Here is a 13,818-nt window from a genome sequence, read left to right as displayed (position 1 = left end):
AGCAATGACAGTTTCCGACACATTTCTTCCTCTCCTATTCAAGTCAATGGGAGGCCGCAGCAGATTCCGCTCGAATATAGAGCATGCTGCTTAATTTTTTCCACGCTAGAACTTTTCCTAGAGCAGGAAAATTCCAAAGGTGGAATCCGCCACCCCCAATAGACTGAAAGAGGCCTCACACTGAGGAATCTGCTGTGCGGATTCTGCAGTGTAAAAGATCTGCCTCCTATAGAAGTCTGTCTGTCTGTCTTCCAGTTTCCAACTTCAGAAAAAAAAAAAAAAAAAGACTAAGCTTTCACCTACACCCTTGACTGATTGCATGATGTGGGGTGGTGCACTCTCATGAGGAATGCAATTATGCCTCAGATAAGTGACTTTGTATCGCGACTTCCTTGTTTGTATATTGGATTAAAAGTTTTGATTTCGGCCCTGGCCGGTTGGCTCAGTGGTAGAGCGTCGGCCTGGTGTACGGGGGACCCGGGTTTGATTCCCGGCCAGGGCACATAGGAGAAGCACCCATTTACTTCTCCACCCCCACCCCCTCCTTTCTCTCTGTCTCTCTCTTCCCCTCCCGCAGCCAAGGCTCCATTGGAGCAAAGATGGCCCGGGTGCTGGGGATGGCTCCTTGGCCTCTGCCCCAGGTGCTAGAGTGGCTCTGGTCACGGCAGAGCGATGCCCCGGAGGGGCAGGGCATCGCCCCCTGGTGGGCAGAGCGTCGCCCCTGGTGGGCGTGCCGGGTGGATCCCAGTTGGGCGCATGCGGAATCTGTCTGGCTGTCTCTCCCCGTTTCCAGCTTCAGAAAAATACAAAAAAAAAAATGTTTTGATTTCTACACTATAAAGTGGGGCAGACCTGGAGCTTGCTCTCTCGGTTCCTGCTATCACCATTGCAGGGGCTTCCCTGATCCCTTGCCCTTCATGGGAAAAGCAGGTTTACTGCTTTTCCCTTGTCTTCTCTTGTGGTTTGCCTGTCTTGGCGAGACACCAATAAACAGAATGGCCCACCATCCTCCGACTCCGCCATTTCTTTACCGTCTGCCCGAATCCAATGGGAACTTGCATGTGAATGGCCATGATGGCGGCTTCTGGCCTTACAGACCCACTACACAGTTAGAGAGAATAGTTCCCATAAGAGACCGTCCTTACTTCTAATATCAACTGCAAGTTTGGGGGGAGTTTCTAAAACCACCCTCAGTTTTTGTAATGCTGATGGTTATGGTTTCTTACAGAGAAAAGAAACACATTAAAATCAGCCAACAGCAGCAACACACTGCAGCAGTGTCCAGTAACATCCAAATAGAGCTTGTCTGGTCCTCTTTGATTTTTATGGTTGGCATTAACTCCTTCCAGCCATGATGTGACAATATGCACAGAGTACTGTCAACCAAGGAAGATGACCAGAGCCTTTGGAGTCTAGCATTTTTATGAGAGCTTGATCACACATTACCCATATGGCTAACCTTTAGTATCTAGCCCCTCCTGAAGGTCAGGCTGATATCTTTCATTTCCAATCCCTTCCAGAAGCAGAACTGAAACCGTATGTTAGACTGTCCAGTGGTCAAAGCTCCCAGGCAACTGAAGACTCTCCCATCAGGCAGGACACTCTGGGGGCCTAGAGATCAGCTCCCAACAGCAGAGGACAAAGGCAAGACCTCCCTTTGGGTTAATTTTTCACTGCACATTAGATCTCTCCATTCTAAGTTTAAAATTACACAACAAGCAGAAACTGGCTCAGTTTATAGAAAGTTACTTAGTTCAGCCCTGGCCAGGTAGCACAGTTGGTTGGAGTGTTGTCTTAATACACCAAGGGTGTGGGTTTGATCCCTGGTCAGGGCACATACAGGAGTCAACCAATGAATGCATGGATAAGTGGAACAACAGTGTGTGTGTGTGTGTGTGTGTGTGTGTGTGTGTGTGTGTGTGTGTGTTCTCTCTCTCTGTCTCTGAAATCAGTAAATAAAATTTTTTTAATTGGTTTTTAAAAAATCACTTAGTTCAGAGAGCCACTGGAAGATGACCTTGAGAGAGAACCTTCTATATTTTATATACACATTCCATCCCCCATCCATTTAAAGATGCTCTTGTCTAACACAACTGCACTAACCTCCTATGCAGTCCTCTCAACCCAGGAAGACATAACCCCAAAATAAACTCAGTGGCTGCCTGTGAAAGCCATTTCATGGAGCCACATTCCCGAGGACCAGGGTCACAGACCAGGCCCATGCTTCTCTTGGTCTGCTGAGATCTCGTTTCAGTGGTCTGCACCTTGGAGACATTGGTACATTCAGGCAACAATATCACCTCCAATATCAAGTAGAAGAAAAATAGTATTAAAAAGGACAAATTATGATTATTTTTGTAAAGGGGAATAGGTAGTAATTAGTTCACTATGGCAATAAGCAATAAAGTACAGATGAAAGCATTCCACTTATTATTCTGTAAGTGGTTATGAAGTTGGGCTGGTGTCATGGGTTGAAGTATGAACCCTCATAAAGATACTATTAAGGCCCTGGCCAGTTGGCTCAGTGGTAGAGCATCAGCCTGGCATGCAGGAGTCCCAGGTTTGATTCCCGGCCAGGGCACATAGGAGAAGCACCCATCTGCTTCTCCATCCACTTTCCTTCCTCTCTGTCTCTCTCTTCCCCTTCTGCAGCCAGGGCTCCATTGGAGCAAAGTCAGCCCGGGCACTGAGGATGGCTCTGTGGCCTCTGCCTTAGGTGCTAGAATGGCTCTGGTTGCAACAGAGTGATGCCCCAGATGGGCAGAGCATCGCCCCTTAGTGGGCATGCCAGGTGGATCCTGGCTGGGCACATGCAGGAGTCTGTCGGACTGCCTCCCTGTTTCCAACTTCAGAAAAATACAAAAAAAAAAAAAAAAAAAAAAAAAGATACTATTAAAGTCCTAACCCCTAATACCTCAGAATATGACCATATTTTGAAATAGGGTCTTTGCAGAGGTAATCAAATTAAAATGAGGTCATTAAGGCAGGCCCTAATCCAATATGGCTTATAAAAAGGGAAAATTTGGGCCCTGGCCGATTTGCTCAGTGGATAGAGCATCAGCCCAGCATGCGGACATCCCAGGTTCGATCCCCGGTCAGGCCACACAGGAGAAGTTACCATCTGCTTCTCTCTTCCTTTCTTTCTCTCTTCTCTCTCTCTTCCCCTCTCGCAGCCAGTGGCTTGGTTGGTCTGAGTATCAGCCCCAGACAGGGGTTGCCAGGTGGATCCCAGTTGGGGTGCATGTGGGAGTCTGTCTATCTCCCCTCCTCTCACGTAAAAAAAAGGGGGGGGGGATTTGGACACAGAGACAGATATGCACAAAAGGAAGATTGTGCAATGAGACACAAGGAAAAGACAGCTGTCTACAAGCCAAGGAGAGAGACCTAGAGCAAATTTACCCCTGGGACCTTCAGAGTGAGGACAGACTCACTGACACCTTCAGCTCAGACTTCTGGCCTGCAGAACTGGGATACAATCAATTTCTGCTCTTCTAAGCCACCCAGCTTGAGGAACTTCGCTACAGAGGCCCTGGCAAACTAATACAGCCGGTATTTATCACTTTCCTCTGCCCGCAGTGCAATCTGTCTCTTCTGATCGTTTCCCACCTTAGCTCATTGGGTTATTTTCTGGTGAGGAAGCCTAAACCTTACTTAGGATCTAGGTTTTCAGCCTAAACTATAATGTCCTTGGGCATAAAAATCCTGGAGGGGAAAAAACACACCACAAAACTTGTAACCATTTCATCTTAAGTCAAAACAATTAGCATTGTGTCCTTGTTGCAAACTTCACTTTGACTATTTAGACAAGTGATAATTAAGGACCTACTGCTTGATTCCAGAGAGGCAAGTTAGTCTTTTTACTTTTTTCAAAGAGGGAGCCCTCACTCAGCAAGGCCAGTCTCAGAAGTTCCTGCTCTCCTGTGACCTAGAGGGGAAAAAAGAAAAAGAAAGTTAAAGGATGGGGTTTAGAGTGACAATATCTCATATTTCAGGCAGGTTCAGGATAAACTGACAGTGAAGTAGGAAGTCTGAGTCATTCCAACAGCTGAAGGGTCCCCAGTCCTTGCTGCAGGGTTGTTAATGGCTCCCAGCAGGTGCAATAGGACCAATCCCAGGTGAGTCAGCTTTCTATTGTCTCAGGCTCTCCCAAGGAAATGCCCTATGGGGCCCTCCCATTTATGGCTTAGCTGCATAAAGGGGCACATAAACACAGACAGTGGTATGGTGAAAGCCAGAGATAAAGAGGCAGAGGAGGAGGAGGTGAACGAGGACAAAGGGAGAATAAATGGGATAGGAAAGAGAATACTCTGGGCGAGGGCTCACCATGCAGTATACAGATGAGGTTTTCTTGAGCCGTCTACTTGAAACTGTTGTAAAGTACCCATGCCTCACTTCCGTGGGTTTATGTAGAGACACCAAGTCCAGATGAATCTTGAAGGGTTTTATTAAAGGAAGAGATTTATTAAATATGCCGGCCGCATATGACTAACACGGGGCATTGCAGACCCAAATCGTGCATGCCAAATACATCTCAGAGGCTGCTTACATACCCTTTGACCACATACAGGTTGGAGGGAGCATGACATCATGACACAAGCTTATAACATTTGTTTAGGGGATCCATAGAAACATTAAAACTTTTAAGGTAACATAATCAAAGATATTTACAAATCTTCTAGTGTCTATCTCCTCTCCTTTGCGTAGAGGTATGTTACTCTCAGGATTCCAGAAATGGAGAGAGAGCCAAAATCAATGTAGGGTGGTATGTAAATTTTGGCTCTTATTGTGAGAGAAAAGAAGTTCCTCAGACAACCTTTATTCTATAATTAAAACTAAATGACCCATTGTCCTTGTAAGTCAGGAAGCTTCCACATTCTTCTCCCTCCCCTCCCCAGGAAAAGGACAGGACAGAAAGCATGACCTTTCTTCCTAACATATCAATATTAATTTTGCAACGTTTTGGTACCTTACCACAAAACCTGTATGGTTTTGTTAACCAATGTCACCCCCCCAATAAACTCAATTTAAAAAAATAGAAGAGTGGGTAGGGGTTAAGCAAAACGGGTGAAGTGGTCTGTAAAGCCAGTAGCAGTGGCCACCATCACAGCCGCCTGGCCAGTGCAGGTTCGCATCAGATTCGGACAGACAGTAATGTAACAATGGAGCCAAGAACTGGTAGGCCATTACCTTTAATCCTAGCTTGCACCTGGCGGGCGAGAAATACACACAGTGGGAAAACACTTCCCTTTTCATTCAGGGCTCCCAAAGCCACTGACTTATCCGAGTTTCCTAGAATCAAAGTTTTCTAGCTCACCAGGCTTATTCACCTCTGTTCCTGTTGGGCAGATAAAATGTATTATGCTCACTTTGTTAAAGATGGCGCTGCCCACGTGGAGGCCGTTGCCCAGGTGATATTAATTAATGTGCGTTGGGGGCAGGCTGTGGGCAGGCAGGATCCTTGTAGCCTGGGGCTTGGTTTTAGAACTAAGCCTTTCCCACCCTTTTTGATGTGGGGTGGTACAATCCCATCATGCCTCAGATAAGTAACTTTGTATTAGAGACTTCCCTATTTTGTATATTGGATTAAAGGTTATGAATCTACACTAAAAAATGAGGGCAGAACAGGAACTTGGTCTCTTAGTTCCTGAGATTAGCATTAGAGAGGAGAGAGCAGAGAGGAGAGCAAAGAAAGGCCACGTGGAGGAGGCCAGGAGAAGAAGCCAAGATGGCGGAGTGTTGAGTGAGAAGTCAGTTTGTGCAGAGTTTGTGCAGGGAGAGGGAAGGAGATGGGGAACAGAGGTGAATAAAGTCTGGTGAGTTAGAAACCTGTGATTCTAGGAAACTCGGATAAGTCAGTAGCTTTGTGAGCACTGAATGAGTGGGTTTTGGAGCCCAGTGTGTGTTTTTACTTGCCTGCCAGGTGCAAGCTAGGATTAAAGATGATGGCCCACCAGTTTTTGGCTCCATTGTTTCTTTACCGACTGTCCGAATCCAATGCAAACCTACATGGGACAGGCGGCTGCTATGATAGTGGCCCTGGATACTGGCTTTACAGTTCCCCATTTTCTTCTCTCTGCAAAAACTCTGCACTAACTTGCCTCTCCCTCAGCACTCCGCCATCTTGGCTGTTTCTCCTGGCCTCTTCCACGTGGCCTTTCTCTGCTCTCCCCTGTAATGCTAATCTCAGGAACCAAGACAGAACAAGCTCTCAGTCTGCCCCACTTTATAGTGTAGGAATCAAAACCTTTAATCCAATATACAAACAAGGAAGTCTCTGATACAAAGTCACTTATCTGAGGCATAATGGGTTTCCTCATGAGAGTGTACCACCCACATCAAAAAGGGTGGGAAAGGCTTAGTCTTAAAACTAAGCCTTAGGCTATAAGAATCCTGCCTGCTTACAGCCTGTCCCACCACATCCAATGCAAACTACAAGCGAGCAAACATATATATCATATTTACAAATTTATTTGACCAACATGGTCAAAAGGTACAAACTTCCAGTTATAAAATAAATAAGTCCTGGGAATATGATATACAGTGTTGGGCAGATAAAATGTATTATGCTCACTTTGTTAAAGAGGCCGTTGCCCAGGTGATATTAATGTGTGTTGAGAATTGTTGTAGCCTGAGGCTTGGTTTTGGGATTAAGCCTGTCCCACCCTTTTTGGTGTGAGGTGGTACAATCCTATCATGCCTCATAGAAGTGACTTTGTATTAGAGACTTCCCCATTATGTATATTGGATTAAGGGTTTGGATTTCTACACTATAAAATGGGAACGGAGTGGGAGTTTGCTCTCTTGGTTCCTGAGGTTAGCATGAGAGAGCAGAGAGAATAGAGCCAGCAGCGGGAGGAGGCCACGTGGAGAAGGCCAGGAAAAGCAGCCAAGATGGCGGAGTATTGAGTGAGAAGCCAATTTGGGCAGAGTTTGTATCTGGGATAAGGAAAGGAGATGGGGAACAGAGGTGAATAAGTCTGGTGAGCTAGAAACCTTTGATTCTAGGAAACTCGGATAAGTCAGTGGCTTTGTGAGCACTGAATGTGAGTGGGTTTTGGAGCCCAGTGTGTATTTTTACTTGCCTGCCGGGTGCAAAGCTAGAATTAAAGACTATGGCCCACCAGTTTTTGGCTCCGCTGTTTCTTTGCCGACTGTCCGAATCCAATGCGAACCTGCATGAGCCAGGCAGCTCTGATGCTGGCCATGGCCCTGCCTCCTGGCTTTACATACAGCATTATGACTTAGTTAATAATACTGTATTGTATATTTCAAAGTTGCTAGGAGAAGAATAGATCTTTAAGGTTCTAATCACAAGAAAAAAGTTTATAATTATTTGTGGTGATGGATATTAACTATACTTATTGTGACCTGTTGGTCAAATAAGTTTGTAAATATGATATATATGTTTGCTCGCTTGTGACTTATATTGGGTGTGGGGGACAGGCTATAAGCAGGCCAGGTCGTTGTAGCCTAAGGTTTGGTTTTGGGACTAAGCTTTTCCCCATACCCTTGACTGATTGTATGATCTGGGTGGTGCACTCTCATGAGGAATCCAATTATGCCTTGGATAAGTGACTTTGTATCAGAGACTTCCTTGTTTGTATATTGGATTAAGGAATTTTGGTTTTCTACACTATAAAGTGGGACAGACCAGGAGCTTGGACACACAGTTCTTGCTATCACAATTGCAGGGGCTTCCCTGATCCCTTGCCCTTCATGGGAAGAGCTGGTTTTCTGCTTTTCCCTTGTCTTCTTTTGTGGTTTGCCTGTCTTGGTGAGACACCAATAAATAGGATGGTCCCCCATCCTCTGACTCCGCCATTTCTTTATCGTCTACCCGAATCCAATTAGAACCTGCATGTGAATGGCCACGATGGCGGCTCCTGGCCTTACATGACCATTTTGTAATATATACATATATGGAATCACTATATTGTAAAGCCAGTAGCCAGGGTCACTATCACAGCAGCCGGCCCATGCAGGTTCGCATTGGATTCGGACAGTCGGTAAAGAAATAACGGAGCCAAAAACTGGTGGGCCATCATCTTTAATTCTAGCTTGCACCCAGCGGGCAAGCAAAAACACACACTGGGCTCCAAAACCCACTCATTCAGTGCTCACAAAGCTACTGACTTACCCGAGTTTCCTAGAATCAAAGTTTTCTAGCTCACCAGACTTTATTCCCCTCTGTTCCCAATCTCCTTCCTTCTCTCTGCACAAACTGCTCTAACTGGCTTCTCACTCAGCACTCCGCCATCTTGGCTGCTTCTCCTGGCCTCCTCCATGTGGCCTTTCTCTGCTCTCTGCTCTCCCCTTTCTGCTAATCTCAGGAACCAAGAGAGCAAGCTCCCTTTCTGCCCCTTTATAGTTTAGAAATCAAAACCTTTAATCCAATATACAAAATAGGGAAGTCTCTGATACAAAGTCACTTATCTGGGGCATGATGGGATTGTACCACCCCACATCAAAAAGGGTGGGAAAGGCTTAGTTCTAAAACCAAGCCCCAGGCTATAAGGATCCTGCCTGCCCAAAGCCCACCCCCAACACACATTAATATCACCTGGGTGGTGGCTTCCACGTGGGCAGCGCCATCTTTAACAAAGTGAGCATAATATATATTTTTTATTTTCCGAACAAATATATATACCTAAATTTAATATATATGTTGTAAAGCCAGAAGCCACGGCCAGGGCCACCAACACGGCAGCCCGGCCCATGCAGGTCTGCATTGGATTCGGACAGTCGGTAAAGAAACAACGGAGCCACAAACTGGTGGGCCATAGTCTTTAATCCTAGCTTGCACCTGGCAGGCAAGTAAAAACACACACTGGGCTCCAAAACCCAATCACATCCAGTGCTCACAAAGCCACTGACTTCTCCGAGTTTCCTAGAACCAAAGGTTTCTAGCTCACCAGCCTTATTCTCCTCAGTTCCCCGTCTCCTTCCTTACCCCAGATACAAACTCTGCACAAACTGGCATCTCACTCAGTACTCCGCCATCTTGGCTGCTTCTCCTGACCTACTCCACGTGGCCTCCTTCTGCTCTCTTCTCTGCTCTCTCCTCTAATCATCCCAGGAACCAAGAGAACAAACTCTCGTTCTGCCCCCATTTTATATTGTAGCTTCACAACCTCTAATCCAATATACAAAATAGGGAAGTCTCCAATACAAAGTCACTTCTCCGAGGCATGATGGGATTGTACCACCCCACATCAAAAAGGGTGGGAAAGGCTTAATCCCAAAACCAAGCCCCAGGCTGCAAGGATTCTCAACACACATTAATATCACCTGGGCGACAGCCTCACGTGGGCAGCACCATTTTTAACAAAGTGAGCATAATACATTTTATCTACCCAACATATGTCAATTATATATCAATTTAAAAAATAGAAGCATGGTGTAATAAAAAAAAGAGTAAGTCCACTAGAAAAGGTATACCTGGATCTGCAGTCCAGAGATGTTTGATTTAAACAAAAAAGAAATGTATATTGAAGGATATGACTATTTAAGGCCAGGAGCTGCCATCGTGGCCATTCACATGTAGGTTCCCATTGGATTCAGGCAGACAGTAAAGAAATGGTGGAGTCGGAGGATGGTGGGCTAGCCTGTTTATTAGTGTCTCACCAAGACCAGCAAACCACAACAGAAGACAAGCGTTGGGCAGATAAAATATATTATACTCACTTTGTTAAAGATGGCGCTGCCCACATGGAGGTCCGTCACCCAGGTGATATTAATGTGTGTTGGGGGCGGGCTGTGGGCAGGCAGGATCCTTGTAGCCTGGGCCTTGGTTTTAGGACTAATCCTTTCCCACGCTTTTTTTGATGTGGGGTGGTACAATCCTATCATGTCTCAAATAAGTGACTTTGTATTAGAGACTTCCCTATTTTGTATATTGGATTAAAGATTTTGATTTCTATACGATAAAATGGGGGCAGAACCGAAGCTTGCTCTCTCGGTTCCTGAGATTAGCATTAGAGAGAGCAGGTTGGAGAGCAGAGAAAGGTCACGTGGAGGAGGCCAGAAGAAGCAGCCAAGATGGCAGAGTGTTGAAGGAGAAGCTAGTTTGTGCAGAGTTTGTGCAGAGAGAAGGAAGGAGATGGGGAACAGAGGTGGATAAGTCTGGTGAGCTAGAAACCTTTGATTCTAGGAAACTCGGATAAGTCAGTAGTTTTGTGAGTGCTGAATGAGTGGGTTTTGGAGCCCAGTGTGTGTTTTTACTTGCCCACCGACTGCAAGCTAGGATTAAAGATAATGGCCCACCAGTTCGTGGCTCTGTTGTTTCATTACCATCTGTCTGAATCTAATGCGAACCTGCATGGGCCAGGCTGCTGTGACGGTGACCGCCACAACTGGCTTTACAACAAGGGAAAAGCAGAAAACCAGCTTTTCCCATGAAGGGCAAAGGATCAGGGAGGCCTCTGCAATGGTGATAGCAAGAACCAAGGGAGCAAGCTCCTGGTCTGCCCCACTTTATAGTATAGAAACCAGAAACCTTTAATGCAATATACAAATAAGGAAGTCTCTGATACAAAGTCACTTATCTGAGGCATAATTGGATTCCTCATGAGAGTGCACCACCCACATCATGCAATCAGTTAAGGGTGTGGGGAAAAGCTTAGTTTTAAAACTAAGCCTTAGGCTATAACAACCTGGCCTGTTTACAGCCTGTCCCTCACACCCAATACAAACTATAAGTGAGCAAACATATATACCATATTTAAAAACTATTTGACCAACAGACTATCAGCCTGTGGATACGTAAAGGCTGGTGTTGGGCAAATAAAATGTATTATACTCACTTTGTTAAAGATGGCGCTGCCCACGTGGAGGCTGTTGCCCAGGTGATATTAATGTGTGTCTCTGTGGGCTGTGGGCAGGCAGGATCCTTGTAGCCTGGGACTTGGTTTTGGGATTAAGCCTTTCCCACCCTTTTTGATGTGGGATGGTACAATCCTATCATGCCTCAGTGACTTTGTATTAGAGACTTCCCTATTTTGTATATGGGATTAAAGGTTTTGATTTCTACACTATAAAGTGGAGGAAGAACGGGAGCTTACGCTCTTAGTTCCTGAGATTAGCATTAGAGAGCAGGGAGCAGAGGAGGGCCACGTGGAGGAGACCAGGAGAAGCATCCAAGATGGCAGAGTGCTGAGTGAGAGGCCAGTTTGTGCAGAGTTGGTGCAAGGAGAAGAAAGGAGATGGGGAACAGAGGTGAATAAAGCTGGTGAGCTAGAAGCCTTTGATTCTAGGAAACTCGGATAAGTCAGTAGCCTTGTGAGCACTGAATGTGAGTGAGTTTTGGAGTCCAGTGTGTGTTTTTACTTGCCTGCCAGGTGCAAGCTAGGATTAAAGATGATGGCCCATCAGTTTTTGGCTCTGTTGTTTCTTTACTGACTGTCCAAATCCAATGCGAACCTGCATGTGAATGGCCACAATGGTGGCTCCTGGCTTTACATTTGGCATAGTTGGCAGGATTCGATACAGATGGATATGGAGTCACCACCACCTTTGAGCAGTGGAGTAGAGGACCCGGCTGCTGTTATGGTTCCCATGGCTGTCCTTTTGGGGACCATAGGCTGGCTGACTTTTACAGCCATGCGTGAGGAAACTGAGAGCTCTGTGGAAGAGGCTACCCAGGACCTGCAAACCGAGCAGTGGAAGGAGCTGGAGCAAATGTAGGAGAAACAGATGCTGACCCTGGAGCTGGAGGAGGAGGCCGACCAGGTTTGTGAGATTTGCCTGGAAAAGGAGCAGCTGCTGGAGGAGGATTCACAAGTTCGTGAGTTGCAGATTGCCCTGGATGTTGTAGAGAGCCAGCAGCAGAAGGAGGCCGGGGCTGAGACCGAAGCTGGAGCTACAAGGTCTGCGGAGCAGAAGGCAGCAGCAGCCTGGGACTCGAACCTGGCAGCGGGAGCTGGTGTTTTCAGTTCCTCTTTGGAGGATGAGGAGAATTGGGCTGGAGTTGCAATCCGCAGTCTCCATGAGAGCCCAGCAGCAAGGAGTATCTACTCCTCTCCTGGTACGTCTGCAATTTTGAGACGTAGAGATAGACACCATCATGCTCTCTAGAGCAGAGATGGAAATGCTGACTGCCATTGCCATGTGCTCTTCTTTGGGACAGTGTAAGAACTGCCAGGATGGCAGAAATGAGGGTGGTGGCTGACGCCCCATGTGCGTGGACTGATTTCCTGGACTACAACCGGAGTGGGCACTGGCTTCTTTGTTGGATGGACTTACGGATTTTGGACAATGTGGAATACTCTGATGGGGGTGGGCCACAGCTTTGCTAGAGGCCTTTCCCCTGTCCCAGGAAGCTTTTCCCATGGCTAGTAAGAAGGCCAAGGACATTTTGTACTTTTGGCAAAGTGCTCAGAGACTGGTGAAGTGTACCTTTGTGAATGTTGAAACTGTATGATTTGTGCTGTTGTAATTTGTGTAATGTGCCTAATTTCCTTGCACAGGGATGCCGGTGATGTAGATTGTGGGTCGTAAAGTGAGCATAGGGGTGGATTGTTGGGCAGATAAAATGTATTATGCTCACTTTGTTAAAGATGGCACTGCCCACGTGGAGGCCTTTGTCCAGGTGATATTAATGTGTGTCTCTGTGGGCTGTGGGCAGGCAGGATCCTTGTAGCCTGGGACTTGGTTTTGGGATTAAGCCTTTCCCACCCTTTTTGATGTGGGGTGGTACAATCCCATCATGCCTCAGATAAGTGACTTTGTATAAGAGGCTTCCCTATTTTGTATATTGGATTAAAGGTTTTGATTTCTACACTATAAAGTGGGGGAAGAACGGGAGCTTACTCTCTTAGTTCCTGAGATTAGCATTAGAGAGCAGGGAACAGAGGAGGGCCACATGGAGGAGACCAGGAGAAGCAGCCAAGATGGCAGAGTGCTGAGTGAGAGGCCAGTTTGTGCAGAGTTTGTGCAGGGAGAAGGAAGGAGATGGGAACAGAGGTGAATAAAGCTGGTGAGCTAGAAGCCTTTGATTCTAGGAAACTCGGATAAGTCAGTAGCTTTGTGAGCACTGAATGTGAGTGGGTTTTGGAGCCCAGAGTATGTGTCTTTACTTGCCTGCCAGGTGCAAGCTAGGATTAAAGATGATGGCCCATCAGTTTTTGGCTCCGTTGTTTCTTTACCGACTGTCCGAATCCAATGCGAACCTGCATGTGAATGGGCACGATGGTGGCTCCTGGCTTTACAGCTGGTATCCTAATAAAGAAAAAAAAAAAAGAAACCTGTAAGACAGGGGCCATAGCCGTCATGGCCCTGCACATGCAGGTTCTCATTGAATTCAGACAGAATAAAGAAACAGCTGAGCTGGAGGATGGTGGGCCATTCTGTTTATTGGTGTCTCACCAAGACAGGCAAGCCACAAGAAAGCTAAGGGAAAAGCAGGTTTCCCTTTTCAGGGAAAAGGCACTTCTCAGTCGTGAGGGCAGAATCCCTCTCCTCCTCCTGCTCTCTTCAAAACTTTCCAGCATGAAAACCTCTCCTCCAGCAAACAGCAAAAACAATGACCCTTCCCAAGCAGGAAGGTAATTTGCAATTTCACAGATCACATATACCTGGCGCTGCCCAGCCCCCAGTGCAAACTATAAATGAGCAAACATAAAAATGACATTGTACAAACTTATTTGACCAACAAAACCAAAGTCTTGTGAATTATCCAAATTTGTACACCCTAATTATTTACCAAATTAAGGTTAGAGCTCAGGTCTCCAGACAAAACCCAGTTCCATTTCTTTTGTCAACTCTTACTCTATAAGTATGCATTTTCTACAACTGCAAGTTGTATGAGTTGTTATGCATATA

This window comes from Saccopteryx bilineata, chromosome 11, assembly GCF_036850765.1.
Source record: "Saccopteryx bilineata isolate mSacBil1 chromosome 11, mSacBil1_pri_phased_curated, whole genome shotgun sequence".
Taxonomy (NCBI): domain Eukaryota; kingdom Metazoa; phylum Chordata; class Mammalia; order Chiroptera; family Emballonuridae; genus Saccopteryx; species Saccopteryx bilineata.
The sequence above is the reverse complement of the archived record's forward strand: the minus strand, read 5'-3'. Positions refer to the sequence as shown.